General features: G+C 47.6%; 1 pseudogene; it reads left to right on the top strand.

Annotated features, from left to right (window-relative positions):
• Window positions 1–2,260: 2,260 nt before the first annotated feature.
• Window positions 2,261–3,356, top strand: LOC114700541 (annotated as a pseudogene).
• The last annotated feature ends 11,249 nt before the right edge of the window (window positions 3,357–14,605 follow it).

Below are 14,605 nucleotides of genomic sequence, written 5' to 3'. Positions count from 1 at the left end.
TTTGTTATACACTAAGAAAGAATTCCTCTATCCCAGGATTACAAAACAACACGCTCTAATATTTCTTTGCCATTCTTTTCTTTTTCTTCTAAGTGGATCGTTAATTGTCACAATATTTCAATTGCCTATTGTTGCTGGTGGTGTAAAAGGCTCCTTTCTGCTGTGTTCCTATGCATTCTCTACTCCATTCTCTGAGATAGCTTTACCTACACCAGGGTCACTTTGAGAAGGGGAGGGGTCTCTGGAGCTTTATAGTTTGTGCTAATAATGAACTGTCCTTACATTTTTTAAAGGTTTATTTATTTATTATGTATAGAGTGTTCTGCCTGCATGTGTCCTTACAGGCCAGATGAGGGCACCATATCTCATCACGGGTGGATGGTGAGAATTAAACTCAGGACCTCTGGATCTTAAGCACTGAGCCATCTCTCCAGTCTCTACATTATGTTATTATTTCTCAGTTTTTGACTGTTTCTTTCCATTTATTCTTTCAGATTAATTCTAGAACAAATTATCTTTTCACCAAAACTATCTCAGTGTTTTGTTTACTAAAGTTACATTTATGAACTAATTTGAGAAATACCCCCTTTACAATATTGAGCCTACCTTACAGATACAATGTATTTAGTTCTTATTCTTCTTTTGCTTACATAATAAAGACATGGTTTTCTTTACATTGGCTGTCTTAGTTTGCTTCATGCTGCTATAACAAAACACCCAAGGCTGAATAATTTATAAGAAGAGGTTTGTTTAGGTCACAGTTTGAGGGTAAAAGCCCAAGACTTGGCAACTTCAATTGCTTGGCCGGTCATGTGGCCCTTCTGGTGCATTCCGGCAGCCAGCTGCATCGGTGGCAGGAATGCTTGGGAGGGAGATCACAAGGCGGATGAGGAAGCAGGAGAGCCAGTTGGGAGGCTGGAACAACTTTGTATCAACCTGCTCTCCAGATAAGCAATCCAGTCCCTGCATCCTTCCCTAAGGCACAGCTTTGGTCCGGGGAAACCACAGCACTGGCCTTGACATCTCTTGTCTGCCATTATCCCCAGGTGTGTTAAAGGGCTAGCTGTTGTCCGAATTCCAACCGTTGGCTGCTGCGGTGGTTTGCATCTACAATATCCCCAAAAGACGCCCGTGTTGAAGGATTGGTCTGCAGACCACGGTGCTGTCGGGAGCTGGTGTACCTTCAGAAACAGTCTTCCTCTTCTCTCTCATGTCCTGACTGTGAGGTGAAGGGTTTGTCATGTACTGGCACCACAAGGGACTGCCTCACCACAGGCCCAAAGCAGTGAACCCAACCAATCGGAGCCAAAGCCTATAAAACTGGAAACTAAAGTAACACCCTTCTCTTTATCCTTGACTGTCTCTGGAGCTTGTTAGAGTAACAAAAGTTCAATACCATTACCTAACCAGTGGTGATTTACATACCAGAGGGTTATTGTTCTTCATATTTCCTTGTGCCCAAAGCCTTAATAATAATAATAGTTAAAAAAAAAAAAGACAGAAACCTCTTAATAGTTAATCTTGTTACACAGTCCAAACAATTCTATCATCCTCAGATAACCAGGATGTTTGCCTCTTTCCCTCAAATATTTGAATCTTTTACTTTATCTTATCTTACTGCTTAGACGAGGAATCTAGTCTCATCCTAGCCGACCTCAGGGACTGTGTCCATTTTGTGTTATCTTTACTGGAGAGGCCTCTATAATTATACCATTAAATTCAAGGTTGCCCTTCGTGTCTCATGTCCTTTGTGCTTTATAGCTTTCAGAACTCACTAAGTAAGTTTTGACTGAGAAGCGAAGCTTAGTTTTGTAAAAATATGCATTCAACATCCACAGAGGCAGTCACGTGGGTTTTCTCCTTTAACCTATTAATAGAGTGGAATCATTAACAGATTTCCAAAGGCCAGACCACACTCACTTTCATGGGACAAAGCCTTACTTCCTCGTGGTCTGTTGTTCTTGCAATGCTTTTCTGGATCATATTTGCTGTTTTGTACAGAATTTCTTTTCAACCACATTCATAATTGTATGGTTGGTGTTCAAGGCCAGGAATATTCTGAAATCTTTTGGAATATCCTGAAAACATGATGTGGAAAATTATGGATCTTCATGAACTAAGTGGCTAACTGAAAAGAAACATAGAATAAGGGAACAGACTTCTGAGGTGTATCTAAAGCTAGTGGCCAAGTCTTCTGATGCCAATCTACTTGCTAACTTTATAGGCATCACTGCATCCTTTCAATCTTCTAGAGCCAAAAATGAAAACTGGGGCACAGGGAGAGCCTCAGATCCCATTGAAGTTCATCCTGGTGAGTGACGGCTGCACCAGGAAGACATTCATGGAGCGCCACTTGAGTGTGGAGTATGTAGTCGCCCTGGGTGTGGAGGTGCACCCTCATGTTCCACACCAACAGAGGACCTATCAAGTTCAACGTGTGACACACAGCTGGCCAGGAGAAGCTTGGGGGCCTGCACGATGGCTACTATATCCAAGCCTAGTGTGTTATAGAATATTATTTTATGGTATGTTACTTTTGTTTAACTCTATGAAGCTGTGTTGCTGTGCCTGTCTAAAACACCTGATGGTCTAATAAAGAAGTGAATGGCCAATAGTAAGGCAGGATAAAAGATAGGTGGGGCTGCCAGGCAAACAGAATATATAGAAAGAGAAATCTGGGAAGAAAAAAGTAGTAGCAGAGAGAGGAGGACATCAGGGGCTAGCCACCCAGCTACACAGCAAACCATGGAGTAAGAGTAAGATCTGCAGAAGTAAGAGAATGGGAAAAGCCTAGAGGCAAAAGACAACTGGGATAATTTACAGCTAAGGAAAGCTGACTAGCAACAAGCTAAGCTAAGGCCGGGCACTGATAATTAAGAATAAGCCTCCGTGTGTGATTTATTTGGGGCCTGGGTGGCAGACCCCTCAAAAGACCCAAAACACATAACACTAGTGTTCCATTATAATGTTTGCTATAACGTTAGAGTTACTTATGAGAACATAGCTAACTGGCATAGAGATCTGGTTGGTATGTGTGTGTGAAAACACTCCCATCCTGTTGGGTGGCAACAAAGTGGATATTAAAGAGGGAAATGAAGGTAAAATCTATTGTCTTCCACCAAAAGAAGAATCTTCAGCACTGTGACATTTCTGCTGAACGTAACGACAATGTGGAAAGCCTTTCCTCTGGCTTGCCAGAGAGTTCATTGGAGATCCTAACTTGCAGTTTGTTGCCATGCCTGCTCTTGCCGCACCCCACATGAGGTGGTCATGGACCCAGCTTTGGCAGCAGAGTAGCACATGATGTAGAGGTTGCTCAAATGACTGTCCTGCAGGATGAAGATGATGACCTGTGAGCAAGTGCAGATGGACACCTGCACCGGAAGTCCAGCTTTACGGGCGACAGTCCTGTGGTGTCAGTGTGGGAGCCTCCTCATTCAGCTATGCAGAGCATGTGCTCCTATGGGATGCTGAAGGAGATGAATGGGCTTCTGAGTCAATGTGGCAGATAAACATACCTTAGTTTAGTTTAGACTTGTGTATTTAACTGTCTGGAACGCAGTTGTTTCCTTCCTGAATTCAAAGATCAGGTTGCTGCTACAGTCACAGCGAAATATTCAGTGGTGAGATCTTGTTTGTTACTGTCATCCCTTTTTCTTTTGTTTAGAATCAGAATAAAGTTGTATTTAAAATAATCCAAAAAATTTTTAAATGGGGCCTGGCGTGGTGAAACGTGCCTTTAATATCACAGCGCTCAGAAGGCAAAGGTGGGTGCGTCTCTGTGAGTTCAAGGCAAGCCTGGTCCACATAGTGAGTTCCACGACAGCCAGAGCAAATGGTGAGACCCTGGAGAGAGAGAGAGAGAGAGAGAGAGAGAGAGAGAGAGAGAGAGAGAGAAAAGGAAAGTAAACTGGACTGGAATATAGGGGTGATTTGAGCTTTGTTGAATTGAACTTAGAAGGTGCTAATGCTGAAGAGGTTTCAATCATTTTAATGAAAGGTAATAGAAGCTAAAATCACAAATTATACCTGAGTATCTGGGTGAGAACTCTCTGGCTCCAAATAGGCAGAAAATGAAACAAAAAGGGAAGATATTGTGGGTATTTTTACTTGGGTTTTGCAAACAGAGAACCCCAGTGTTTGAATTCTCAGTAGCATCTGCACAAAGGGAAAGAGTTCATACTGTAATTTAGACTACTTCTGGTCCTGCTGTGACTTTAATGTTGTGTTCACATGTTTGAACATTTGGTCCCCATCAGGGGGCGCTGTTTAGGAAGGTTGCAGAACCTCTGGAGACTTACTGAAGGAAGTGGGTCACCGGGCCAGCTTGAGGCTTGATAGCCCTGCCCCACTTCCTGTCTGTCCTCTCCTTTCGAGTGCCGCTGCCATGTGACCAGCTGGCTATATTTCCACCATTACACTGAACTCTCAGGGACAGCTCAGTCTTCCTTTCCTAAGCTGCTCTTCATGAAAAGTAATTCATATAAGCGCCTTGCATTTTTTGCACGAGAATAGGTGATTTTGTAGAGCATCACTTGAGATGGAAAATATAAAAGATAAGGTTGACAGACATGCAATTTCCCAGCATGTTATTAGGATAGAGCAGTGGATCTCAACCTAAGAGTTGAATGATCCTGTCACAGGGGTCACCTAAGGCCATTGGAAAATACAGATATTTATGTTATGATTCATAACAGTAGCAAAATTACAGTTACGAAGTAGCAATGAAAATAATTTTATGGTTAGGGGTCACCACAACACCAGGAACTGTATTAAAGGGTTACAGCATTAGGAAGATTGAGAACAATGGGGATAGAGTGACTTCTGGTTGAGAACTGCCTAACAGTTCCGGGGGACAGCAGAGAGTTTCAGGTGAGCAGCCCCTCATCAGTGTGTTCAGAGCCTTTCCGATGGCCTGGGCTTGCTGCTGCAGCCAGAGAAGGAAAACAGCGCAAACCACAGGAAGGCAATGCAGAGCCAGGGAATCCTTAGCCCTTGTACTCACTAGCCAGGCTTCTCTCTAATACTGTCTTCAAAGGTCAGTCCCTATTTACAAATTCCTTCACAAAAATGCCCCTGGCTGACTTTTGCTCCACCAACTCTGTACTCACAGGAGGCAGGAGGGTAGCGAGCGGGACGTGATTTCACGATCTGTTCTGCAGCTCTTGATACTAAGAGACCCTTGAGAGAGTCTACACCTCCGACTCACCTCCGACTTAAGTGGGGTTGCTCTTCTCAAGATTTAGATTTCGTTAGGGAAAACAGTGGAAAAGGCCCACTTCAGGACCCAAGCCAGATGCTACCTGCAGCTGTTGCGAGGCTTCCTCTCACGCAGAGCCCTTGCACAAGTGTTAATAAGGGTATTGGGATTCTCATGCTTCGGCTTCTGAACAGCACACGTGCCCCCAATTGCATGAGAATTGTTCACGCTCCAGCTAAGGAACCCCACATCTCTAACCACAACAGAACAGAAGCAAGACGGATGCACAGGCGTGCCTTACCCACAGCCCACATCAGACCCCGGGAATACTTTGTGGGTTTTGTCCTCTGCAGGCTTCAGGATGTTTAGCTTCCTCTTGGTGGCACATCTTGTGCTAATTTCTCTTTAGCTGGCTGAAGAAGTTCCTTATGGAGTTATTTTCTGAAGGTAGTCTCTGTTTTTGCTCCTCTACATGCATTAGTCTTCCTTTGTCACATCCTAGGGTTGGTGTTGCAGGTAAATTTGATGCCAAAGAAAGCTTCTCTTTCTCCTTGTGACTGGTTTATTTTCCTTGTTAAAGATGGTGCTGGATTTTTCTATTGGTTTAAAGCCTAAGACTTTATGGGGAAAATATTAAACAGCCTTTAACAAAAGAACTATGTGAATGTGAAAGTCTCAATTTTATATAGTTACTAATATCATTTTTATTAATTTTACATAAATGTTATCAAGCTACATATACATATGTGTTTATTATAAGTTCATATATAATGAGACTTTCACATTCACATACTTCTTTTATTGAAGACTGTTTAATAGTTTCCCCTTGACTGCTATTTCTTTATTCATTCCATTTTCTGCTTGTCTTCCTTCCAATGATCTTGGACCTTACTCTTAGAAACCAATTTGAGTTTTTTCCTTTTTTTTTTAAACACGACCAATCCCTCAGATCTGGCCTAAAGAGACCGTGATAGTCCAGTGAAACCAAACGTCCTCATGAATAGAACCTGAGGAATGTGGAAAGGGTGTCACCAATCTGGAATAGAGGTGAGGGAGGCCATCAACAGTTGGGGACATAACATAACAGAAGTAGTCACAAGTCCCGCCTGACCCAGACTGCAGGGTACAAACTGCTTCAGCAAGATCTCCAGCTGAGACCACTCACTGTGCAGTGCCCTTCACCCAGGGCCACTTGCATTGTCCTGTGCCAGCCAGAGAGACAGATGTGAGCATGCCTCCTGTCACCTTGTCACCTGCCCTACCATAAAGCTCCTCCTATTTGCAAGAACTAGTGCCACAGTACTAGCATCCGTGTCAAAGGCAGAAAGCCTTTCTAAATGTTAAGCTTCTCTCTCAGACAGTAGATATAGCAGGGACATGAGGTTTGAGTCTTGGACCTCGGACTCGGAGAGGAAGCCAGCCCTGTATCACATCTACAGTCATTCTACCTCTTCACACACATGGCCTCCCCTCCTGGTCTCACTTGAAATGGAGATACAGAGGGCAGTATTCTGGCCAAGTGTCACACCATAGTCCCTAGATGCATCTATGAGACAGCGTGAGAAAGAGGAAAGCAGGGATGTCTATGACACCCCTACATCCCTGGATTTCCTGAACTGATGGGAGGCCTGGACATGCAGGCTCTTGAACTCCAGCTAGTAAAGTTGTGCTCCAATGGCTCCCCTTGCCATCTGTGGATGGAGATGTTAATTTATACTCGGTATCGCTTCAGCTTCTCACGGCCCTATGGGAGCGCTGTTAGCCTCATTTTTTCAGAAAAGATGAAGTTACTGCCTTCTGAGCAGCGAGTGGAAGAACTCTATTCTGATCTCAGGTGTCTGTGTGTCTGTCATCCCAGTCTGAAAACTCTGCTGAGAAGTTTGGCTCCAAATTCACCTTTGCCCCATATGTATGTCCCTACAGACCTGGGTCACTACTGCCAAGCTTGTGGGTGAGTGAATGAAAAGAACTCAGGAAGGAGGAGTGAGGACATCCAGGCCAGGAGTGGGGAGAGGTGGGGAGCAGGAGGGAACACAGTATTGGAAGGGATGTGGTTCCATGAGAGGCTACCCAGTGCCCCTGCTTGGAGGGAAAGAATGAGAAACAGGAGATCTAAGAAAACTACTTGGGCAGGAGATCTTAAACACATAGCCAGGGCAACTGGGCCTGGGTGCAGGACTCAGTATCACCAAGTTACTTTTGTGTTCCGTGTTCCAGCAGCAGGCACCAGATCAAAAGACCCTAGATATCCAAACTTCCAGCCCCAGCCTGAATATATGCCATAAACCCAGGGTCTGTTCCTCTTCAAAGGTACCATCTAGGGGTGATGGTAGAGGCACACTGAGGGCGTCACTGGTCAGAGGGCCTGTCCTGGGGGGGCCTGTGGCTCCTCCTCTCCTCTGGTCACACAATTGCAGCTGTGCGATGTGGCCTTGAGCAAGCCACATCCACTTTTGCCTCTGGGTCCAAGAAGAAAATGAGCTTTGTGCTTTCCAAAGAAAGGCTGTTCACCAGCGAGTCCCTTCTTCTCCTCTCCTTCTTCTTCTCCTCCCCCACCACCTTTCTCGGAGCTGATGCAGACCTCCTCCCTTAAGCTCCCACCACGACCTCTCAGTCATTGCTGTGCAAAGCCATGAGATCTGCCACAGTGACAGGGAATGCTCACTGCAGGGACACAGAACACCAGATTCCTGCCTTGGGGAAATTTACAAATCTCAACAAGAACAAAAGCCACAGGAGCCCAACAAGAAACAATGCCTCTGGAGGCCGGGGAGATAGTTCATTCGGTGAAGTGCTTGCCACATAAACTTAGGGACCCGAGTTTAATCCCTAGCACCAAGCCAAGGACAGGCACGGTGGCACCTGCCGGCAAGCCCACGACTGCGGAGGCAGAGAGAGGTGGCTCTCCGGGGCTCACTGGACAGCCAGCCTAATGGGTGAGCCGTGGGTCAGTGAGACACCGTGTTTCAACAGGCAGAGTAGGGTGCCCTCTGGCCCCCATATGCACACACACACATGCACCTGAACGCCTGTGCACCCATGTACAAACACACATACATACACAAATGTCTCTTCTATTGGTGCCCATCTGTCACCATTAGTCCATGTTGTATCATCTGCCATTAAAACAAGACAGCAGAGACAGTCACTGAGAAGGCATGGCTCAGGGTTTTGTGTTGAAACATAACTGCCATAACACTAACTAGTTCACCTGTCATTAGAGCTTCAAACAGAAATGAAGCCTCAGGTTGCCGAGTGCCCTGTTGTTGATCAAGAGATGGTAAGCTATATCCAGAAACCCTTAAAACTTAGAATTTTGAAGTAAAAAAGCTTGAAAGCTGATCTGACCTTCCAAACGAAGGTGAATTGCACACCAAGGGCTGAAGATGGCTGACAGTGTTTGAAGAGAATGGACCTGTAACAGCCCCTGTCCAGGTAGGATCAGAATGCACCAACAGTCGGGGAAACGTCCGGTCAGAATAAACCAGGGCATAAGCACAAACGTAGGGGCTCCTAAACACCCCGGGGAAGAGCAAACACCAGATTAATGTGTGTCTGCAAGCCTTGGCTGCTGACACCTTGGCTGGAGGTCTGTAAAGGCTGCAGAGCTGTCCCAGCCACAACCTGCTCCAAGCCCACACAGAGCTCAGATGGAGTGGAGAACTGAGGCAGAACCAGCAGGGCCTTGAGAGGACAGCTGGGTGGCCAGAGGCCTCAGCCATACCTCTATACCTCAGTGTGATCTTAGACAAAGTCACTGCCTCTCTGCCCTTCAGTTGTATCCCTTGTAGAAGAAAGGATGTAGAGGACACCAGTGTCTTTATCCTTCCGAGGGACATAGACCCCTTTAGTAACCAAAGGCTGTGAGTTTCCTTGAGGAAAAAAAAAAAAGGTATCCATGTTTAGCCTAAAATAAGCTATTTCCATTACCACTCACTGCCCTATCCTTCCCTGTGTGCCAGAGGCCCTAGAGAACAACCTCAGGTTAAAAGATTTCTAAGCGTCATTTTCAATCTAGACAGTTAGGAGAGGTTTCGTCTACAGGAGATCATGGGCAACGGGCTCCAGTTGGGTGTGGAAAGCCACAGGAGGCAATGGCCAAAGGGTTATGTGTTGGAGATACTCACTGACTCAAATTCTGTCTTCCTCCTTGAGATCCTGGGAGCAAATAAACCTATGTGACGCCCAGAATACACACAGAAGCCAGATCTACCGAAAATGACACAATGGCCTGGTGTCCTGGGAGAAGGACCTGAGCAGGTCTGCAGCAGAGGCTGAGCACTGCCATCTCACTGGACTCCCAGCAAATGAGAGCTCCACATTTAGACACGAGCTGCTTTTCCAGTCTCTGGAATAGAGACCCCATATGCTTACCTGTACATCCTGCCCAGGAGACATCTGTCACCAATTCCAGTCCAAGCTGCCAGGTGGCCTCAAGGGTTGGAACAAAAACGCAGACCCTGCTGACATTTGAATTAGGATGCCATCTTCGGCTTACCACATCAAGTCAGAGCTAAGGACTTGTCTTAGAGAGCACTCGTCACACCCTTGGGGTTGGGGGCAGGGAAAAATCGAAAGAATGAACTGCAAGAGAGTCCCCACGAAAGGGGGGGTGGTGCCGAAGGGTTCTAACAATGGCTGCCTTAGAGTCACCAGGGGAGATTAAACTATATTGTTTTCCCCTGGGGGTGCCTACGCTTCCCAAGTGTGGCTGATAGGCAGAGAACCACCTTCTAGGCACCGCACCCTGAGCTCAAGTCTCTTAAGAAGGAAAGTACACTATCCGAAACAGTTGGTGTTGAATACATGTGCACATGCACAGTGCCCAAGAAAAAGCATAATTCCAACCTGGGGAGGATTCCAGAAAAGCTGCTTGGAAGTTGGGGCCTGAAGGCAGCAGAGCCTGTAGAGGCATCGGGGAGAGGGAGGGTACCCCTGCCAGAGAGCAGCTTGAGTAGAGATCTAGAGGCACCAGACCCTACTGGGACACAGGACTTGTGCTCTCAGGGTCTACAAATGAAGGCTAAAACAGCTTCAAACTGCATGGGGGGGGGGATCCTGCATGCTCTGGGGGCTACTTAACAGTGTTCCTTATTTTGCCCTTAATTCCTTGTTCTGGTAAAGGGACCATCCTGCAGTTGGACCTGGAGGTGAAAAGGGATGGCAGATGGGTGTCTAAAGAGCCGTAACAGACTGTCTACACAATACTTTGAAACACTTCCTGGGGATTCACCTTTGGGAGGAGGACAAAAGAAAAGTAGCCGTGTTATAGAGGAGAGACACAAGAAAAGGCCCTGCCTCCTGTCACACAGGTGGGCACCGTGGAAGCAATCTCTCACCAATTTTGAGGACTCTGGGCAACCTGCTTTTCAGGACAGAGCTGGCCAGCTGGCTCACTCAGCAATTTGAATTGAGGAATCCCAGCCCTCCGTCCAGACCAGAGAGGGCAATGCATGACATATTCTCCACGGGCCAATGGACATTCAAATCTGTTCATTTGACCAGGAGCAAGGAACTAAGAAACCAAACAAAGCAGATCTGGGTCCTGTCATAGCTTGATAAATGGAAAATCAATTTAGTCTCTATAATCCTCCAGTGTCCCAAACTGCAGGAATAGCCACCACGTGCTTTGCTGCCCTGCAGAGTTTATTATCTGGCATTTAAAATGAAGCTTTTGAAGAATTTTCACTACAGTTATGTTCGTTGGTTAGACTTTTTTATTAATGTGGCAGAAATCCCCCAAGAAAACAACTCAAAGAGGCAGGATTAATTTCAACACATAGCTTTGGGGATTGCCATCCATGACAAGAGGGGCCCATATTCCTAGTCCTGTAAGGAGGCAATTTATTATGGCAAAAAAAAAAACCAAAACAACAACAACAACAACAACAACAAAAAAAAAACCTGATCAACTCACCACAGCCAGGAAGCAAAGAGAGAAAGAGAGGGAGAGGTCCGGGACAAGATAAAGCCACCAAGGACATTTCCCCCAAAGATCTACTTCCTCTAAATAGGCCCCACCTTCTAAAGTTTCCAGAACCTCCCAAAATAGCACCACCAGCAGACAAAGGCTTCGGCACACAAGCTACTCAACAGATATGCCATATCAACCATAACAGCTCCCTCTATAATGTTACATAACATCGTACATGCATTTACAGCATTACAAATTAATACACTCACTCTGAATTCACAACATGAACTAGTGTCATGCTGGACTAACTATCCTGGGCACTAATGAATCACCAGTGAGTGTCTACAGATGTGCCTCGGTTGGGACAGTGCTTGCCCAGTGTGCATGAGGCTCTGGGTTCGGTTCCCAGCACCGTGTAAGTTGGGTGTGTTGGTGCACATCTGGAATGCCAATACTAAGGCGGTAGAAGCAGGAGGATCAGTAGCTCAAAGTTATGCTTAGTTGCAAATTGGAGGCCAGCCTGGACTGCACACAATCCTGTCTTTAAAAAAATAAAAATTCCCAGGTGACAAACCCCAACACAGTTCAGGAGAAGACCCTATGTGAAGCCATAACAGTGCAGAGACAGGGAATGTGAGTCAAGGGAGGAAGGTGGGAAGACCGGTCTCTCCTTTAAATTTTAGTGTATTTTTCCAACATCATCAGCCTGTTCCTGGTGTGACCTTCCACAGTAACAACTCCCTCCTAGGATGGGCAGTTATATCAGTGACTTCCATGAGCACTGGGACATTCCTATGTGTTTCTTTTTAGTGTTTTCTGGTCTGTCCTTTGCCATAACCTTGTTCTTCACCTAATAGATAGATGGCTCAGAAAATTAAAAATAGAAGAAATAGATGTTGGGGTGAAGGGTATGAGAGCTAATAAGAGCCTCATGGGGCACAGGAAAAAATGGGGCAGAGCCAAACTGAGACACAGCAAGAGCTCTGTGCCATGACATGTGGCTGGTGGAGACAGGACTCAACCAGTAGCTGCCCAGGGACTCCAGCCTTGGGCCAGGGTACAGCAATAGCTCCATGCCACGTCACTGGCATGGGGCAGGACTCAACTATGGCTGCCGGGGGCACGACTGAACTCAGTGCCACCTGGCGCCTATGGTGTGGGGCAGTCAGACGCCATTGTGGTGATCGAGTACAGGGTGAGGAGGCCAAAGAGAGAGACTGGTGGAATGGTCCATGGGGTGGGGAGAGAGGTCTGAAGAGGTGAGGGGGGTGAGAAACGGGCTAATGTGAATGGCCTGCTTGCCACCTGAGTCTAAGGTGATGTCTGGGCTATTGCCAAGGGCCAATCTTGGCCCAAGGTCCTGAAGCAGATGAGGAGGCATGAGTTGATATCTGTGGCTCCTGACGCCACCGAGGCCATGCAGAGGCCTGGGGTCTGGGCGACCACCTGGGGTCAGGTTGGTGTCCAAAGGCCATGCTGCCGCAGTGGATCATGCCAATCTGAGTGGCCTGCACTGATACCTGAGGCCATGGTGACATCTGGCCCCAGCTGCTTCCAAGGACCATGTCTGGTCTGTGGTCCTACGACAGCCAGGGTCTGTGTTTATGTCCAGTAGTAGCCCACAGTGCCACCAAAGGCCACATGGATGCACAGGGTCTAGGCCACAGCCTGTGACCATGTTGGTGCCCGAGGACTGTGCTGCCACCAGGGCCATGCTGAGTTGAGTGGTCAGCACTGTCTACTGGGGCCAGAATGTCATCACTGCCAGGGCTGCTGCTGAGAGCCATGCCTGGGTCCTCGGCCCTATAGCAGCCAGGGTCTGAGTTGATGTCCATAGCTCCGAGACCACTGAAGGTCATGCGGATGCCAGGAGTCTGGACTGCCACCTGGGGCCACATTGGTGTCCTAGGGCTATGCTGCTGTAGGGGCCATGCTGAACCAGTGGCCTGCACTGCCACCTGGGGCCATGGTGATGTCTGAGCCCTGACTGTGGTCCAAGACCGTGTCTGGGTCCGAGGTCCTACCACAGCCAGGGTCTGTATTGATGTCTGTGGCCCATGTTGCCACCAAAGGCCACACCCCTCATGTCAGGCATGCACCTCACCTGGGCAGCACACTAGAACTCACTCAGTTGTTGGGAATGCAGGTGAACCAGCCCTGAGGGCATGAGAACAGCAGAACTGACCCCACCCCACCTTGTCTGCCATGTGGTGGCATGGGTGAGGAAAAGATGCCCTCCCTTTCATTTTAAATTGAACACCCCTTGCTACCCATGGTAGGTAAGAGGGCTGGCCCCAGGATCACGAGAGTTAGAGAATCGGCCCTGTCTCCTCACTGGCTGCAACACATGGGAGATCAGGCCCTCTACCCCACCAGGGCAGACCCTGTTGATGGTGGTGCAGGTGAACTGGCCCTGAGGGTGTTAGATCAACAGAACTGACCCCATCCCTCCTCCTTGTCTGCCATGTGATGGCATGGGTAAGGGAAAGATGCCCTCCCCCCTCCCACCCCTTGCTACCTGTGGCAGGTGAGAGAGCTGGACTCAGGGCCACGAGAATGGGAGAAATAGCCCTGCCCCTCACCAGCTGCAGCATGCTACAGCCCCCTACAGCAATTGAGGGGGGGCAGGGAAGGAAGGAGGGAGGGAGAGTGCCCTGCGCCTTGCCCAGGCAAGACAGTGGAGCTGGCCCTGGTGGTGTGAGCATGGGTGAGCAGGACTCAAGGTCCCGAGAGCAAGAGAACTGGCCCCCTCTCCTTGCTGCAGGCTACATTGGGTGAACTAGCCAAGGCAGTGCTGGAGAGCTCACTGAGGTGGTGATGATGAGGGAAAGCTGGCAGGCTGACCAGACCAGCTACCACCCAGGCTCAGAACCAAGACTGAGTTGGCCCGCCCCAACATCCACCTCATCTATGAACTGCTGGAGCTGTGAAGGGGACGAACCTACAGATTCAAAACTGCAGGATCTCCACAACACAGGACAACAACAGGATATCCAAGAGGAGCCCCAGTGAGGGCCCATCTGTTTGTTTGTTTTGTTTGTTTGGGTTTTGGTTTTTCTTTTAAATTTGGGTGTGTTGCAAGGGTGGAGGGCAGGGCAGGGGCAGGGAGATGTGTGGGATTGAGATGCATGATGCGAAATCCACAAAGAATCAATAAAAGTAGGGAAAGAAAGAAAGGAAGGAGGGAAGGAGGGAGGGAGGGAGGAAAGAGGGAAGGAGAGAGAGAGAGAGAGAGAGAGAGAGAGAGAGAGAGAGAGAGAGAAGAGAGAGGAGAGGAGAGGAGAGGAGAGGAGAGGAGAGGAGAGGAGAGGAGAAAAGAAAAAAAAAGAAAAGAAAAGAAAAGAATGAATTGGGGTACTAAGAAAGGTTGGCGCAGAGCCAGGCATCCCACTGCACTCCTCATCCGCCTAGCTGGGCAGATAAGTCCTGTGAGTTTGGTCAGCACAGAAGGGTATCTGTAGTGATCAGGAGAGATGAAGCTATACTAGAAA

Source organism: Peromyscus leucopus, chromosome 1 (genome assembly GCF_004664715.2).
Source record: "Peromyscus leucopus breed LL Stock chromosome 1, UCI_PerLeu_2.1, whole genome shotgun sequence".
NCBI lineage: Eukaryota > Metazoa > Chordata > Mammalia > Rodentia > Cricetidae > Peromyscus > Peromyscus leucopus.
Note: the sequence above shows the minus strand (reverse complement) of the source record. Positions and strands in the feature narration are given on the sequence as shown.